The sequence below is a fragment of the Zingiber officinale genome, chromosome 1B (assembly GCF_018446385.1).
Source record: "Zingiber officinale cultivar Zhangliang chromosome 1B, Zo_v1.1, whole genome shotgun sequence".
NCBI classification, from domain to species: Eukaryota; Viridiplantae; Streptophyta; class Magnoliopsida; order Zingiberales; family Zingiberaceae; genus Zingiber; species Zingiber officinale.
In genome coordinates this window covers 40,140,686-40,160,641 of record NC_055986.1, presented here as the reverse complement: position 1 = coordinate 40,160,641, position 19,956 = coordinate 40,140,686, and the positions used below count along the sequence as shown (strand labels likewise).

Genomic DNA, 19,956 nt, shown 5'->3' with positions numbered 1-19,956 from the left:
TCGACCCAAATTGAATCGAAAAAAAATTCCACCGGATATAGCACCGGATGTAGGGTTCTGATATTATATTATCTTATCTAATAGGGCTGGATAATTTTTTACCTCAATAACAGAACTAACCCGATTCGTGATTACCCCTACATGTAGCAGCTACTGTCGATAAGCTACTACACATTGTAGCAGCTACTGTCGATTAGCTGCTACAACGTGTAATGAGTAATGCCTATTATTATTTTAAAATATTTTATTTTTTATTGTATTTATATTTATATTTATATTTTATATTTCATTAGATATATAGTTAGATATCTAAATAACTGATAATCCGTCGGATATTTAATACATAAGAATCGTTGGATATAGCACCGGATTAAGGTCCTGATATTACATTATCTGATCTAATAGGATCGGATAATTTTTTACTCTAATAACCGAATCAATCCGATCCATGATCACACCTAATAACTAGCAATCAAATAATTTTTTTTATCACATAAAGATACTAAATCGATTGATACACTGTCACAATCGATTCGGTGAGTGATAGCCAATGAACAAAGGGGTAAAATAGATATCAAGTATATGATTTGAAAAATTACTTATGCTAATACAAAACTTAAACTAGATGGTTCAGTAATTTGCCATATTTATTTATTACGTGTGATTTATAGTTCATGTATTATTTAAGGTAGCCCCACTATCCAATTATTATTTGGAGACACAATTTGTGAATTAATTATATCACAGGCGGTAATTCTTGTTGGCCAGAATCTGGCCAGTTAGAATTTTTTATCCTCCAATTAGAATGCATATATGTACATGCATGTAATTAATGTACACATATGATATTACTAAAATATCCATGTGTACACTTGCATATATTAATTCTAGCTGACCAGATTTTGACCATTTAGCATTACCCTATTACAGGAGTTGTTAGTCTTTCAATTTATAAAACAGTGAAGTTAACAACCATCCTTTTCAGCTCTATTAAAGTTGCCCGTTGGAAAAGAAAAGGGAAGTTTTCTCCCTGCGAGACCTTTTGAGGGGATTTCATCTCCATGTGTATCCACTAGCAGCCTTGAACATCGATTATTTATTAGTCCTGGAGTTATATGCGGCCGTAGAATATTTAGATAAATGTTATATGCAGCTGTAGAATATTTAGATTGTTATTTAAATATTTATGATTTAATCTCTACCTATAATATATTTGTAAAAAAATTCAAATAAAATGTGTAATTAAAGAATCTTGAACTTTTATGAATATCGTGTAAAATTTGATGAGCGATAAAAAAAATTCTATGACTCGAATTAATCATGCTAAGATTAATCAATAAAATTAATTGAATTTATCATATTTTTGTCCTATTAAAGTTGGCAGCGAATTATAACCCCAGATTTTTCGTTGCTCAATTTAAATGCGGCCTTATCAGTCACCGACGTGATAGTGGCCAATTCGAAATTTCTGTACGCGACTGAGTTCATCGTCTCAGATTCAGTGTTTGTAGACTCATTATTTTCATCGATAAGAAAGTGTTTGGCCAGATATCTCAATCAACCCATCATCCGACGTCAATCTGATCGCATTCAATTCCTTTAAAAAATATATTAAAATGTTAAGGGGTTCTAACAAATTTCTGAAAGCTGAGTAAATTAATGGGCCATTTTGAAAATTAGCCAATTAATTAAAACATTCAAATCCATGTTATACACACACAAGAGTTTGAACTGACTAACCCACAACGTAACGGAAATGGAGCACGCAAAATTATAATGGATTTTATTTTTATATACGAAAATTCTTTTTTTTTTTTTAATTCTAAATTATAAAATATATGTTAATGACATTATTATTAAATAGTAAATTCATCGATCAAATTCACATACACATTTTAAAATAGCGCGTTTGTTATCATCACATTAATTAATTATTTTTTCTTGCCATTTTTAAGCATTTATTGTTCCGATTTCATTTGAATATTATCGTACAATATAAATAATATCTTTTACACTTAAAATTTATTCGTATGTATAATAAATCTTTAAGTATCAATTTGTAAGTTAATTATATTTTAGGAGTAGTTAAATGGTCTTTCAATGTATAAAACTAATAAATAAGAAGTGGTCTAATTCCATATACATTCCAACTTGGATTTAGAAAGAATAATTTAATTGCAACTCGTACAAGCTTAAATATTAAAAAACCACTGTATGATTTTCTTAGCATATAAAATTCTTTTACAAATTTATTTTTAAAAAGATTATTTAAATATATCATTTTAATTGTGAAGGGTGCTAAATTATATTATGTATGCATGCATGTTACTAAATTATATGTCAATTAGTGTTAAATTAACAATTTAAAAAGTTTGTGTTGTGCTAATTTGCGTCCGTAATCTCATCCGTTGCCTTATACGGAACAAAGCACCGCTCCACCTCCACGTCAGCAGTATACTGTCACCGCTTTGATACCTCATACCAGGAGCTGAAGGCGGTAACCGGAACGCCTCAAACCCTCGAACCTGTCTCTCTCGCTCAACCCTTTTCTTCCGCCGCCCCAGCGCGGCCTCCTTCCTCCGCTCGCCCGATTTTTCCGCTGCTTATCCCCATCCGCGTCTCCGTCGCCATCGAGAAGGAAATCCCAGAGAACGAGCGCCCCGGACTTTCCTCCGCGATGCCGATGGATCCCATTCTGCGCCCGCTTCGATTGCATGATCCGGGTACAAGACGAGGTGTGCGGCGCCATTGAGGAGTCCGACGGCCGAGGTACTTTCAGGGAGGATATCTGGTCTCGGCCGGGAGGAGGGGGCGGGATTATGCATCCGGAGAATTATGGTGCCGCCAAGGGGGAAGATGGAGTCAAGGATGCATCGGTCAAGGCGGGGCCTGTACCATTCTATGCGCCTGGAATCAGTTAGGTATGCGACAAGTAGTATCCTTTCAAGCTCCAGCTTATTGATCATTTTCTGTAAATGACGTTGAACGAGAGGCCATTACTGTGGTAGTGTAACTCCAGTAGTCAAGAGTGCTCTTAGTAACTGCGAGCTTTACATTATAGCTTGAGGTCTGATCTTGGAACAAACAATTGATTTATTCCTACGCACTTCAGATCAATTGATCGAACATGGCACCATAGGCTCTAGCAATTGCATGTTCAGATGAAAAATGAGTAACAAGGAATCTATGGCTTGCCATAGGTCAAGTCGGTTGTCTCTATGCCTTGCACTGAGGAATTTTTCATCTCAATTTCATCCTGAACACCTTTTATGTGAACTGCCTTTTCGTTCATTACTGTTAGATAAAATCATCAGCATGCTGAACTAAACAACGAAACATCTCGGTAGAAGACTATTTCTGCACATTTTGCAATATGAATCAATATGCTATATCTTGTCATGTATAATAATTTAATCTTTCCTTGAAAGAATTCGGAAAGTTTCAACCTTTGCATCTTATCCTTAACAAACTTTTTCTTTAATGTTCGACTGCAGCAATGGCTATGATCAAGAAATGCTTTCTCTACACGTAATCTTCCACATAAATTTTCAAAGGGAAACTATTAAACATAGCTCATCTTTCCAAGAGGATTTTAAGTAAATTTCATCAGTATGTTTAGTCAAGTTCATGCAAATTTATGCTAACCAAAGCGATCAATCTTTTCACTAGAGTGCTCAAACTCTGTTCTCCCAGCATTTTCCCATTATAGAACAAAGGAAAAAAAACAAACACATCTTTAATAATCGCTATGTAGAATTCAATCTGGTATTCAAGCAAAGTGAGACTAACATCGAATGCTACTCGCATCGTTCCCTTTATGAAGGTTTATGATCGTGGTTCAACATTCGGCCTGAAGCAGCAGCTTCTTCGGGAGCGTGTTCACGGTGGATGGGAAAGTGCTTTTGGGGACGACGGCTACCTTGGAGGGGACGTGCAGCCTGTTGGAAGTGGTGGAAAGGTGCGATTAGGGAGCTGAAATGGGCGCAAAGGGCATGGGAGAGCTACGATCTTCAGTCGTCCCTTGCGGCAAGGCTCACCTCGCAAGCGTTCTTGGCCGGCCAGCCGCTCCTCTTGCCTGAGAAATTTCAGGAGACTTGCAGCGTATCGTCTTACTCGGAGACAGTATAGTATCGCCTCTGGGTGGGTTTCTCTCGTCTGTGAGTGCGTTCTTCCATTAATAACGATCGCAGATTTTTGAATGAAAAGTTTAAATTGGGCTTCTTGTTTGTTGCCAAGGAAGAAAACTTACTACAGGGCCAAAAAGAGAGAATCCGTTTTAACCTTTTTAAATTGGTTGCTTCTTATTAAATTTAAATTAACTTCAATTTCTAATTACTGAATTCATAGGTTTTCTCATTTTATACTACGTATAGAAATCACCTTGGTTGTTAGTTCTCTTTTAATTGCCAATAAATTTTCTCTTCATTGTTCTGTGAGTACATCATCTGTCCTCCCACTCACCTTGCACCTTCATCTCAAGTTCTTAAGCTGTAAATCTAAATTCTCCCTGGCTTTCTTGCTCTATCTCCCGTATAAAAATGTATATCATATTATGCAATAATCAGATATGCATAAATATATCGCAAAGCTCTGAAAATGATAAACAACCAATAACACTATTCAAATCTATTATCCATAGATATAAAGTATCAAAAGAATGGTTGCTGATTTATACAAAAAATAAAGTACAAATGTTCAATGTTCAATGTTCAATGTTGAATGTTCAATGTTCAATGTTCAATGTTCAATGTCGTGAGGTATTCCGGTGCATCTCCTGTAACTGTGTAAGTGTCACAACACTCCAGCGTTCAGTACTCCCATTGACTCGGGCATAGAGCAATTTCTTCACTGAATCTATGCAAATGCTTATGTTACCAAATCCATACACTGGGCGATCATTGTAATATCTACCAACTTTTGGTTTGAAGAACCAGCCTTGCTCCATTGCATAAGCTTCAATGGATTCCTTGAAGCTCAATTCATGAACAACACCAACAGCATTGACATCAATGACATGGACTGAGAAATAAGTTGGAGCCTTCTGTTGTGCTTCTAACTGTCTCTCTATCGCTCTCAGACGGCTGACATTCTCTGTAGCAGCAGGTTGAACCACTTCCATGCCTTCTACAGCCTGGTTCATCATATCCAAACCCGAACATAGAAGCACTCGAATCCTCTTGTTGGCAAGTAATTCTGCAGGGAAGACACCCTTCCAGCCCATATACCACTGCATAACCTCATTAAAATTAGGATCTGAGCGCAACCAATGGTATAAAACTTGCTGCCACTTGCTGAAAAAATCAACCTCCAGCATGTGAACCATATGGTGGATTGGGATTGCAGACGCCCACATCATGACCCAATTGAACTGGTCTAACTCCTGATTAGCTGGAGTCACCTGGAATTCTTGAAGAGCATTTCTCAACTTAGGAACAATATAGCGTAGCATCAGATGCTCCCAACTAGCTGCATCAAACACATTCTTCCATGGAGAAAGTATGGCATATGCTGATGCATCACTTGCATGCCAAGCATGGAGGACACTACCTAGCTTAGAAGGGATTGTATGATACAACGTCTCCAATCTCTGTCCTAGCAATGGAAGCCATGGGTGAACCCAAACATGAATTGGAACACTCTCGCATCGTGGATCCCATGAATCGACAGCCTCCGTTAGCTTAGGCATAACCACATTTTCTAGAATTGACTGCAAAATAACTGGTGGCAGTAACTTCTCCCATATTTCCAGAAACCGGAGCAGTGGTTCAGGATCCCTAGCCTGCCAAGTGTTAGTCACAGATATCCTCACAGAAGGAAGAATAACTTCACTGATAAGCTGGGAATAAGAATCAGAAAAAGGGTTTTCTGAAATATCGTAAGGCTGATCTCCTTGCAACAAATCTTTCCAAGAAGATATAAGATTCACGCCAAACAATGGATTCTGCAATGCTTGCCATCCTTGAAACACCCGGAGAAATAGAGGATATGCAAATGATAAACCAATACATGAAATATTAAAGAGCTTGTAGTCGTCTTTGAAGATCTCTTTTAGATCTTTAAAAGTGGCTAGCAGCGAATCAAGCGTCAAAACTCCGAATAAACTGTCCTCCTTTATCTTTTCTACGACTAATGCAATTGACTCCGTAACATGAAGTTGCTTTCTGTGCCACAGGTCCGGCTTTTGTATGTCAAGCTCAGTAAATTCCACGATTCGTCTAACATTGTACTGGAGCAGCTCGGGCGTGGGCACATCATTCTCTTTCATCTCAGTCTCCGTGTTCAAATTATCCAGACTCGTCGAAACCTCAACTTGTGGTCCCCTCGTATCAAGAACCTTCTGAGCAGCCTCAATACCCTGTTCCTGCTTTTTAGCCAGCGGCTCGTCCGCCGTCAAAATCTCAGCTTCTGCTCTTCCTCGCTTCTGCTTTAACCACCTCTTCTCCTTTGAAGGTCCTGCTGCCACTGGAGTAGCCATCTTTTCCTTTGGTGCTTCATCAAAAACAGGCAATTTAGCCTCCTTGTAGCCGTTGAATCCAATGCCCATGTTCTTTGGATGGAACTTAGCTTCTACCGGGGCAACTATGCCTTGTTCATTCTTCCCCAATCCAGACCCTTCCTTGAATCCCATCTTCTTCATCAGCTTCGAACCTATTCCCTTGGTGTGCGCCTCAAACTTCCCCATCTCAATGGCGCCAGATGCGTCTCTTCCGCCAGAAGACTTCTTGGCCGACTTCGATTTCCCCCTCTCAGACTCCTTCTCCTTCTCGCGATGCTGGGCTCCTTCTTTAATCCTCCTCCCAAAGGCCGTAGGGAGGAAGTTGTCCTCGTCCTCATCATCCTCGATATCCTTTCTGTTGGACTGAAACCCTAGCCCATATCCCAACCCGTGGCCGGAACTGGGAACGCCAGCGGATCGGTCCCCTTCTTCCTGGGGATCCCGTTTGACTTCCTGGCTGGGCATGACGGTGCCGGTGGAGACAAACTGGACAGGTTTGGAGAGGTCGGCCTTGGAGATGAAGTCTCCCTTCCGTTGCTTCCGCCAGCGGCGCCCTCCTCCGTCGGAGTCAGAATGGCTAGACGCGGTGCTGAAGGCGCCGTTGATGGCGTCGTCGCGTGTCTGACCGGGGCGCTCCTTCTTGCTGCGGTAGTAGAACTCGCCTCTAATCCACTCGCAGCCCTCGTAGTCGTAGTCGTTTCAAACCCTCGAAATCGTCGGCCATGGCAAAAAGCTGAACCCGCCTCGTCTAAAGATTAGTTTACATACGACTCGTCTAAACATTATTGTCTATATATATAAGGATGTTTTTTTAATCGAAAAATGAGGAACTAACTGTTTTAACGGAAAAACAAAAAAATCTAACAACATAAAAAATAAAAAATAAATATAAATCTGTTTACAAATAAATAAATATAAAATACAATATTTTAAAGAGTTAGTTTGAATATTTTTATTAAAGGGATGATATTATTCGGTTTCTATTAACGGATGATATTATTATGTGTTTTTTACATTTTTTTTTTAACTTGTCTTTTACTAATTTGGTACGACTCTTCACTTATATCATTAATGTTACCCCTATCCATTCATAAGGCTATAAGACTTCAGATTTACTTCATTCTTCCTATCCCTTAGTTTCATCTTTCAATTGATTTACATAGTCTTGTGGTACATATGACCGATCGTGTCTTTCCTCCATTTTTAGAGGCCCCTTCTCCTCTGCTTGTGGTAATGTTATTTTTTATTGTCTTGCCTGCACCTCTTTTGACTTCTATTGGTGTGTTCAGGAAAATACCATATATTCGTTTCACTCCCTACTCGTGACTTATCGACAAATTTGTATGGACTTAGAGACCATAAACAACAATATGATGTAACTTTGTGTGAAAAACAGCAAATACTTTACGAACCTAACAGACAAGAATGCCAAAGTTCTGAATGATTTGATGGAATCACGACTTAGTTTTGGATGATTTGATGGAATCATGACTCAAGAAGGGGTTGCTCTGTTGTAAGTGTGTAGACTTCAGGATGGGTGGAGAGGCGGAAAGAACAACTAAGGGAAGGTAACTCTTTGCCTGTGATCCCTTGATTCATTCCATTTGTTGGAGAACTAATCCTATTGCATCATGTTTTATAGAGTCAAACAAACTGACTATTTATTTTTGTAATGAAGTATTTGCTTTGGTTAAGCATGCTTATTACTGCTATTTGTTATTTTACATGTTTTTTAGCTATATTTGCGCTGGTTTCTACTATATCTAAGATAACATGAAGTTTCCTTAATTTTCTTTTCTTGTTAGTACACGAATAAGATTTTGTTAGCATTTTACAATAAATTTATTTTTCAATGCTTACATTTCTCGCTTTCACAATCCTTTGTTTTCAAATCTCAAAAATAAAAAATCTTTAACATTCCCGCTTCCTTCACGATCCCTTTTACTAAAAAAAAGACTTGCATAGCTTCTTTTACTCTTAACATCTATTTGTGGGCTTTCAATCTCTTTTCCGTTTTCCTCTATCCGACAATCCCTTCATGCAAACGTGAGATGAAGCAAGTAAGATTCCAACCCTCATCCACCAGTCGGTCGACTTGCCAATCTTTACAACAACAAGCTTAGGTTATTCCAAAGAAGACCAAAAAAAAGGTCAATCAATTGTCCATGCCACCTATGAGACGATCTATGCGAATCATGTCTCATCCAAACTTTGTTTCTCCAACAACCCCTTCATCTCCTATCCATATGAGGATTCTTCTGAAGATTCACCTAAAAAATCTCCTGAGGCACCGATTTCCTTCTCCAATTTTTCAATTCTTGTAAGATAGTGAATTTTTATGATAACTTTATATTTACTTCCCTAACTATTGCCTCTTTGCAACTATAGAACCTAGTGATTCTTTAGATCCATGTTTTGATCCGAGCAATATTCCTAACCATGAATCTCAACTTCAATTGATGATCGCCAAAGCAAAAGCCTTAATAAAAAATTACATTCTCAAGCAGTTGCTGCCTTAGATGAGGCGCTCTGGAGGGAAAAAGTGCTACTCTAAGAGCTCGATTTAGTGCACAACTCTCAAACAAATGAGAAATAAACCCTCCATCCTACTTATGATGTCATATTTTGTGGTTTTACTTAATGTATGTTAGTTGGTTCAGGGTTGTTTGTCAGTCTTTTGTTTCCCATGCTTGGTCACAATGTTGTTCGAATCAAAATATTATAACATTAATCCTATTATCTCAACTTTATGTGTATTGTGAGTTAATATGCGCATTGATACGACTTTTACTTTTTCTTCTGTTGAAGAGTTTTCCCGTGAATCAAAGCATCGTTTTAATTCTACTTTCCTTCTGGTATTCTTGACGAAATAACTCAACTTTCTCTTGAAGTCATATCCCATCAAGAGTAGACAAGACCCAAACATTTTATTTATGAAAGCATATGTGGTGCGATCGTTTTGTCTTCATCTCTTAACTTCTCTATTCTATCTTTTACTCCTTTCCTTAGATGGCGCAAGATCGATCAAACGACGAGATGAAAGCTTAAGGATATATAGGATGGTATCAAAGTGTCTCCTCTTTCAGAAGATGAGATGAAAGCTTCCAAGGACATAATATACTGGAGTAGTCGAAAAATAAAACCTGTGGAGGGTAAGGATGGCAATGGCGCGGGGCGGGGCCGGATTTACCATTCCTATCCCTGTCCCCATCTCCACTTTTTCGGGTTCGGGGAATCCCTGAACCCGAACCATCAGGGATCAAATCCCCATCCCCGGCCCCATCCCACTTTCATCCCCAAATTAATTTAATATTATTATTATTTTACTATTAATATTAATATTAATATCAGTATTAATAATAATTTTATTATTAATAGTTTGAAAATTTTTAATATTAATATTATTATCAATATTATTATTAATATTTTTAAAAATAATAATATAATAATAATAATAATATTGTTATTATTAATTTCGGGGCGGGATTGGGGATGAGGACAATATCTCTATACCGGCCCCATCCCCGAAAAAAATCCCTGAACCCGTCCCCATCCCCGAATAAATCAGGGATTCCCGCCCCCATTTCGGATTTTCCCCGCGGGGCCCTGAATCCGCGGGGAAAATTGCCATCCCTAGTGGAGGGTTGTAACGTCCGAAAATTCTCAAAATAATTATTAGAAATATCCTAGTATTTTTCTAAAATTTTAGGATATTTTTACAGAATTTTTAGAGTAGCGGAAGTAGCAAAAACAAATAGGAACGTAAAATAGCCTACGCGGGTATTGAACCCGAGACCTATTGGGCCCTATGCCTTATAGAGGACTCTAGAAACCAAGTGAACCCAGCAAGGTCGTGCTGAAAGAAAAGAGAATCAATTATATTTATACTTAAGTTGGGCGAATTAACCACTTAATATAAATAAGGAAAATAATTAAGTGAGGAGTTATTTTGGATCGTGACTTTTCCTCTCCTCAACCTAATTCCGCCGAACCCTCTTCTGTCCCTCATCCTCTCGGCGCCCAAGCCAAGGAAGACTAGAGTTCCGTCCCAAGGGTTCCAAGAACACCTTCCGGCAACGACTCCGATATGAGGGCGTTCCTCTCCGCGAGAAGAACACATAGACGCAAGAGGATCATCGAGGGAATCGTCTCCACCGGAAACTAGCGACTAGAATCGTAAGAAACTAGCACAGGAGGTAACAAACCCCTCACCTGCAGTATAAGTAGCTCCTTTCGAAGTTTTACGCATTAGTTTAGTCGTATGCAGAATTTTAGGCATGTAGGGTGTGAACTAGTGCACACCATATGCTTGATAAAATGTGTAGCTCAGTTAAATGCTACCACAGGCATTTTAATAGCTTAGCTAAATGCAATAGAAGCATTTATTCAGTATATGCAGTTTTATTATAGCTTACATGGGACTACGGTCCAATGGGTGGGCTCCCACAGTCGCCTCTAGGTTCAGACAACCTAGCTCTAGGTTCAGATAACCTAGAAAGAGCAAGATAAGAAAAAATTCAGCTATAACTAGTATTTTATTTTCAGCAGTGGCACTGTACTGGACTAGATGTCCATTGGGTTGGGCTCCCACAGTCGTCCCTAGGTTTAGATAGCCTAGTAGACCCTATTAGATTTAGAATTTGCAACCCCGAGTTTAGTTAGGGATGCGCGCATAGCAAGTACAGTTGTCGGGCCCATCAACAGCATGATTATGTATTTTCATCTATTATTGATATATAGTTTTCAAACTTCACAAATTAGTTATGTGAATACAGTGCAGCTTTAGCATTAGTTGATATTAGTTCAGCTCAGCTTTTATGTCAGTTTAGTTCTCTTACGGATTCACATGATAGTTCTCTGCTTAGTTGAATGTCATGTATTGTATGCGATTATGCCATGTTTTAGAATCCATGTTTAGCAATGTTCAGCATATATTTCAAATAGCATGTTTTAAAAGCATAAATTACATCGTATGCATGTTTTGTGAGGTAGATGGTTTCTTACTAAGCGTAAGCTTACAGATACTTCTTTTCCTTATACTGCAAATAAAGGTTAAGGAAAGATGGACTAGCCGAGGCTGGAGGACAATGCTACAAAGATGTGTGTGGGCAGGAACTTGGAATAAAGATCCTTGGAGAAACTAGCAACCTTTAGAATTTAGTATTTTCTTATAGTATTACTTTTCTGCATTTCTAGATACTTAAGTGTCCGAATTATGCAAGATATGCTTAGATGGTTAGTGGACATGCTTAGAACACTAGTTGTTTGCTATTAGAATGTTTTCCAGTTATTTTAGAACTTATGTATGTGACCTTGGCACGAAACAGTGCTGAAATCAGAGCTTAGCTGCGAAATCAGAAACCCCAATCGATCCACCGATTGATTAGAGGCCCTCAATCGATCAGCTGATCGATTGGAGAGTTTTCTCGCGAACAGTAAGCTCCTGGATCGATCAGCTGATCGATCCGGTCGCGTTCTGTCGCGAACAGAGAGCTCTGGAATTGATCCTTGGATCGATTGCCAAGTTTGGATCGATCAGCCGATCGATCTAGAATATTATCCCGCGCACAGTAGCGCGCTGAATCGATCAATGGATCGATTAGTCAGGACGGATCGACCAGCCGATCGATCCAGAATCTTGTCCGTGCACAGTAGCACGCTGAATCGATCAGCGGATCGATCAGATGACTCCGATTGATCAGTTGATCGATTGGAGTGTCTGATTTCAGCTGGAAGGGTCTCAATTCAGTCTTTTGAGCAAATAGAAAGTATGTGTTCCTTCCCTAGTGTATGTATGTCAATGGAAAGGTCTTTGAACCTAATCTTACAGGCTGTAATAGTCACTAGCAGAGTAAGATTTTATTTAGTCCAGTTTTCCGCACCTTAAATTATAGCTTAGCACAGCATAATGTAACCCCCGGCCTTACAGCCTAGCCAGTAGAAGGCGGGTCGTTACAGAGTGGTATCAGAGCAAAAGTTCCATACTTCCTACACACACATCAGCATTGAACCTACAGCTTCCAAGTAAGAAATGTCTCTCACTTTATTATGTTCTTTCTTTCATGTTTATAGATACTGTAGCATGTTAATTGATGATAGTACCTAACATGATAGTAGTAGTAGTTATATAAACATGATTGCCTTAGTCATGTATGTCCTCTATCTCTTTAGAAAATGGTATGAGGACGCCCAGCTAGAAAGACACCAGCTACTGAGCCCCAGCATGAGGCAGGCAGTTTAGTGCCTCCTCCAGACCTTACAGCTGTAGTGGCTCAGTTACAGAAGCAACTAGCTGAACAGCAACAGGAGATAGCCACCCTCAGGGCTAATCAGCAGAACACTCCCACTGTCACCCCAGAACCCAATTTAGCGACCCCAGTGGTGATAGAGGTTCCACCAGTCCAACCTGCAGCACCAGTAGCACCAGCAGTGGGGGGAAGGGGAGAAGCCTATCTGATCCAGTGGCAGAGAGTTAAGCCAGAGAACTTCTCAGGCACCAGTGAACCATGTGATGCTCATGTTGGTTGCTACTCGGAAAACCTAGAGGTTCCACTGTACAAAAATTTTGTACAAAGGTCTGAACCTTTTCCTAGCTACCATGTGTTCTTTTAAATTAAATTTTGGATCGCCTGCGGAACTTAACATGTTTGATCCAAAACTTAATCTATTTGTTCTTTTACGTTTTGACTTGGATCTCCTGCGGAACTTAACACGTTCGACCCAAGTCACCTTAAGTTATTAATTCCATTAAATATTAATTTCCATAATTGGTTCCCAGTACTGACGTGGCGAGGCACATGACCTTCTTGGATATGGGAGCAACCACCACCGACTAGACAAAACCTTTTATAGAAAGTTAATATTTAATTTCCTAAAATAACTTTAGGTTAACCGAAAAGAACAATCAAATCACAAGGAAAAGAAAAACAAAAGAACACTATATCGAAAACAAATTCGAAACACTAAAATCATATGCCTATTGTATTTGGTATTATTTCCAAAAATAACTAGTATGATGCGGAAAAGAAAAATACTAGTTATACCTTTTAGAAAGACCTCTTGATCTTCTATCGTATTCCTCTTCTAACCTCGGACGTTGTGTGGGCAACGATCTTCCGAGATGAGAACCACCAAGCACCTTCTTCTTCCTTGCAAGTTTCGGCCATCAAAACTTCTTCTAGGATGAAGAGGTTCGGCCACCACCACCATGCTCCAAGGGATGCTAGAAACAAAGCTTTCTTTCTCTCCTTCTTCTTCTTCTTCTTCTCTAAACTTGATCCGGCAACCATATGAGTCTCCACAAGAAGGATGAGGTTTAGCCATCAAAGAGAAGAAAGGAGGAGAGGATGGCCGACCACACCAAGGAAGAAAAAGAGAGAGGAAAAATAATAGAGTTGTTAGCCATGAAGGCACCTCTACCCTCTCTTTTATAATCCTTGGCCTTGGCAAATAAGGAAATTTTAATAAAAACTTCCTTAATTCCTTTGCCATGAAAAATAAATTTAATTGATATAAAATCAATTTCTCTTTTATTAATCAACATGGCCGGCCACAATAATCTAAGCAAAGGAAATTTAATTCAATCAAGAATTAAAACCTTCCTAATTTGTTTCCGGAAATTTTAAAATAAAATTTCTCAACAATTTATCCCTTCATGGTGATTTGTAAAAAAGGAAACTTATAAATTAAAATCTCTCTTTAAACATATGGATATTTATAAACAAGGAAAACTTAAAATCTTTCCTTTAAAAATAAATCTCCATGACAAGAAAGATTTTAATTAAAACTTATTCTCCTCTTAATTCCATGTTGACACATCATCAAACTTCTCATGTTGATTTAAATTTGCAAGCAAAACCAAACATGAACAGAACTTATCACGTTTGACTTAATTGCCAAGCAAAACCGTGAACAAAGCTTTCTCACGTTTTAAGTAATTCATGTTGACTTAATTGCCAAGCATAAAAACGTGAATTGCTTCTCATGTTGATAAGCAACACCAACATAAGTTGATGTTCTGTTCACGTTGATTTCAACAATGTGAAGCTTACTTAGATAGCAACATCAACTACATGAATTAGAAGATGGGCTTAGATGGATACAAGATTATATATAGAGGCTACGATAGGGACCGAGAGGAGGAATTGGTTTTGGTCTCCCGATAAAATTAAGCATCCCGTGTTCGCACCGAACACACAACTTAATTTTATCAATGATAATTCATTCCACTAGAGAACTATCATTGAACTACCGCACCAATCCCAAATTACATTTTTGGGCTCCTTCTTATTATGAGTGTGTTAGTCTCCCTGTGTTTAAGATATCGAATGTCCACTAATTAAGCGAGTTCCTGACAACTCATTTAATTAATATCTTAGTCCAAGAGTAGTACCACTCAACCTTATTGTCATGTCGGAGTAAGTCCACCTGCAGGGTTTAACATGACAATCCTTATGAGCTCCTCTTGAGGACATTCTCAACCTAGATCACTAGGACATAGTTTCCTTCTATAATCAATAATACACACTATAAGTGATATCATTTCCCAACTTATCGGGCTTATTGATTCATCGAACTAAATCTCACCCATTGATAAATTAAAGAAATAAATATCAAATATATGTGCTTGTTATTATATTAGGATTAAGAGCACACACTTCCATAATAACTGAGGTCTTTGTTTCTTTATAAAATCAGTATAAAAGAAACGACCTCTAATGGTCCTACTCAATACACTCTAAGTGTACTAATGTAATTATATAGTTAAGATAAACTAATTCCTAATTACACTACGACCTTCCAATGGTTTGTTCCTTTCCATTATGGTCGTGAGTTACTGTTTATAATTTATAAGGTACTGATAACATGATCCTTTGTGTGTGACACCACACACCATGTTATCTACAATATAAATTAATTGAACAACTACATTTATCATAAATGTAGACATTTGACCAATATGATTCTTATTTCTAGATAAATGTTTATACCAAAAGCTAGGCTTTTAGTATACACTCTAACAATCTCCTACTTATACTAAAAGACTAAGCTGCCATATCTGCTGCCATACATCTGATTCCCAACCCTTCAACATGTCCATCAAAAGCTCTCACCTTAAGGACCTTAGTGAAAAGATCTATAGGTCATCATCTGATGCATCCTAGGCGGCAACAACTTCTCCTCGTTTATACGATTTCTCGTATTGGGTAGTACTTGCGCTCTATTGTGTTTACTTGCCTTATAGACTCATGGTTTCTTCGAGTTTGTTACTGCACCATTATTATTACAATAAATTGTAATAATCTTTGGACAAACTAGAAATCATATCTAAGTCTATCTTGAGGTAATTAAGTCATTCAGCTTTTATGGTTTCCTCAGAGGCTTGCCATATACTAAGCTTCTATGGTGGAGTCCAAAAAAAACACCTATGCTTATCACTCTTCCATAGTTATGACTTTACCTCCTAAAGTAAACATAAAACCCCGAGGTTGACTTATTATTGTCCCTATCCGATTGGAAGTCAAAATCCATGCAACCCACAGGGACCAAATTAACTGCCTTGTAAGCTAGCATATAATATCTAGTTCCTCTAAGGTACTTTAATATATGCTTTACTGCAGTCCAATGTCCTTGTCTAGGGTTACTTTGATATCTGCTAACTATCCCCTTGGCAAAACAGATTTTCGATCTCGTGCATAGCATACATTAGGTTGTCTAACTGCCGAAGCATAAAGAACTGCCTACATGTCCTCAATCTCCTTTGATGTCATCGGAGACATCTCTTTAGATAAAGACACTCCATGCTTAAAAGGTAAGAAACCTTTCTAGGAGTTTTGCATGCTTAAAATGAGCAAGGATTTTTCCGATGTATCAAGCCTGGGATAAAATATATTTTTTCTTGCGATCCCTTATTACTTTGATCTCAAGAATATATACATTCTCCCAAGTCCTTTATATCGAATTGTTTGGACAACCATACCCTTACTTCTGACAACATTTTGATATTGTTTCCAACTACCAAAAATGTTATCTACGTATAGTACAAGAAATATCACCACGCTTCCATCACACCTTTTGTATACACAAGACTTATCCGGTTACTAAATCCATAGATCTGGATTACTTTGATAAACCGGATGTTCCAAGACCTTGAAGCTTTGCCTCAGTCCATAGACTGATTGAGCTTGCACACAAGATGCTCTTAGCCCTTTGCAATGAACCCTTCTGGCTGCTTTATATGGATGCTTTCTTCAAGACTTCCATTAAGGAATGCTGTCTTGACATCCTCTTGCCAAATAGATAAAAGAATCCGGATAGACTTAAGCATGACTACCAGTGAAAAAGTTTCCTTTTTCATCAAGCCTTGCTTTGAAAGTTACTACCTTCCTGTTTATCCTTTTTTTTTTTCTATTATAGACCTTTTTACACCCAACGGCTTTTACACCATTTGGTGATTCTACAAGCTTCCAGATTTTATTAGAATACATATATTCTAATTCTTTTATTCATTACTCTTTGCCAAGATGCTGCATCTTTATCTTGGAGTGCTTCATCATATGACCGGAGATCAGATTCATGTCCTCCAGGGATCAAGTCCAAAAACTCTCCCAAAACATGAACCTATTTAGGTTGCATAACAACCCTCCCACTACAACAAGACACTTTCTGTAATTGTGTATCAATTTGTGATATGTGTTGCAGTTTTCTTGTGGTATCTCATCTTGTACAGTTGGTACTAGGTTAGACATGTCCTTTATTATTTTCTTAAGAATAAATTTTCTTATGGGCACGTGGTTTATTACATAATCCTTTTCTAAAAATCGGTCATTGATGCTAACAATGTCTTTCTGATTTTTAAGACTATAAACCTACTTTCATTTCTCTAGAATAACCCACAAACAAGTGAATTCCTGTCCAACTTATCATTGTCTCTCTTCAGCATATGTGCTGGACTACCCGAATCTGAATATGCTTCGAAATAGGCTTACGCCTATTCAGCAATTCTATATGAGTAGAGAGTTCTGACTTTGGAAGGTACTATATTCACTTCCGTTTCCAGAGTATATCCTAAAAATGATTTTGGTAATATTCTAAATAACTCATCAATCTACTTATTTCCATAAGAGTCCTATACCTTCCTTTTTCTACACCATTCTGTTGGGGTGTACCAGGTGCAGTTAGTTGGAATTGAATCCCTACTTCTGATAAGTGACTCCTAAATTCTCCCAAGAGGTACTTGCCACTATGTTCTAACCATAGTGACTTTTACTTTAACATTTCTCTGCATCAGCCTTGTACTATTTAAACTAATCAAAGTACTTAGTCTTGCGGTACATTAAGTAAATTTATTTGTATATTGAATAGTTGTCTATAAAATAGACGAAATATTCAATACTACCTCTTGTCTGGATAGTCATAGGATCACACAAATCAGAATAAACCAATTTCAATATATCTTTGACTCTATACCCCTTAAACTTAAAAACTTCTTGGTTATTTTTTCTTCCAAGTAAGACTCACAGGTTGAAAAGATTTCCACTACCAATGAACCCAAAAGTTCATCAGCTACCAATGAATCCTACTCAAGTTAATATAACCTGGCCTTAGATGCCAAAGATATTGATGGTTCATTTCCGAAGGTTGCTTTCTCTTAAAATTAGAAGATGTGTTACTAATTTCCATTTGTTGCATCGTGGGAGTTATTGGATTTATAAATTGCCAACCAACATACCAGAACAGATAACTTCCCTCTTTTTCTTAATAACAACTTTGTTATTAAAAGAGGCAGAATATCAAGTTCTTTGAATAGTTTAGAAACTGAAAACTAGTTCTTTCTAAACTTGGTGCGTAAAGACAATTACTCAAAAATCCATGTTTTATTCTTATCAAAAGATAAACATCTCCCACTGCAACAGCTACCATTTTTACAGTAGTGCCCATGTGGACGGTGTTTTAATTTTCATTTAGTTGCCGGATTTCCTGGAACCCTGCAATGAATTGCGGACATGATTGATGGCATCTGTATCTACACTCCAGGTTCTGGTAGATAACACCACTAAACATGTTTCAACTAATGAATTAAATACACCTATATTGTTCTTAGTTCTAAGAAGATCTACCTTAATGTCCAAGTCCTATTTCCAATCATTACAATTGGGACTACTAAGTCTTTTCTATAGTATAACAACTAGGGGATTGACAAACATTTTAAATCCTAAGAATCACAAAAATATTTGGTCAAGATCAATTCTTTAAAATCCCCATGAATTTTGTATGCCACGATAGTGTGGACGTATACAAAATCAAAGAGTAGATTTTATCCATTAATTTTATTATCTCGTCAACTTTACTTTATGACGAATAAAATTAATAGTTGATCTATCTTTGATCAAATATTTGGTCAAAACTTTTTGAATTTAAAATAAAATATTGATTCCTCAAACAATATTATTTAAATTCACCAACACCTCAAACACCGTGAATTTTGCATGCCACGTTAGTGTGGACGTATACAAATTCAACATTTGTAAAAGGAGGGTTTTACCCATTAACTATCTTGTCAACGTATCTTTATGACAAATAAAATTATCTCAAACACCGTTAATTTTGTATGCCACGTTAGTGTGGACGTATACAAAATCAATCATTTGTAAGAGGGGTTTTAACCCTTTAATTTTATTATCTTGTCAACCTAGTTTTATGACAAATTAATAGTTGGTTTCATTTGGTCACACAAATAATAGCAGTGACTCCGATGGGGAGGATACTATTAGATGTGTCTAAGTGTATACCATTACTTGATACTAAGTCCATTAATAAGATTATGCCCCTTCCGTTGGGGAAGATCACACGCTCTTAATTCACTTCCTATAGTCATCCATAAATGGAAGTCTGTTCTAGTGATCCACAAACAAGCTCATCCGTTATGGAGGAAGGCACTCAGAGCCAACGCGCAAGCTTGTTTGCATCACTTACAAACCAGTAATGGAGACCATGGGATTTATTTAAAAATCCCTCTCCCACTTAGTTATTTATAAACGAGGAATTTTAACTATGCTAGTCTACTAGTCATGTATACTAACATGCACACACAGCACAATATAAAAGCAATAAATAGAAAATCTAATTTTCAACTATTATGGCTTTTATCTCTAGTTGTCCTCCGTGTGTTGTCATCCCAAGCTGCTGCCATATTTGGCCACCGCCACCGGGTCTAGCTGTCGCATCCATCTTGCTCCTAGTTCCGCTGCGCCTCTGGTCCTTAGAAGGTTCCACACTTTGCAAGATTTGATCCGCGACATAAATAGAATTTTACATTTTGATCCTATATTCCATAAAAGGAATGTACATATATCTAGAACAAAAATAAAATCCTAATAAAACTAAATACAGCTCCTGCTGTATTTTAATACAATCATGCACACACAGATAAATGCCCTTGACATGTCCAAGGGTCCAAT

At 37.7% G+C, this 19,956-nt stretch overlaps 1 long non-coding RNA gene and 1 pseudogene across 1 annotated transcript; one reads left to right on the top strand and one right to left on the bottom strand.

The window, feature by feature from the left end:
* Positions 1 to 2,465: 2,465 nt before the first annotated feature.
* Positions 2,466 to 4,391, top strand: LOC122052985. Its single transcript, XR_006132141.1, has 2 exons — positions 2,466 to 2,921; positions 3,824 to 4,391. It is a non-coding gene; the product is annotated as an uncharacterized LOC122052985 (long non-coding RNA).
* Positions 4,392 to 4,617: 226 nt separating this feature from the next.
* On the bottom strand, positions 4,618 to 7,220 carry LOC122055389 (annotated as a pseudogene).
* Between the last annotated feature and the right edge of the window lie 12,736 nt (positions 7,221 to 19,956).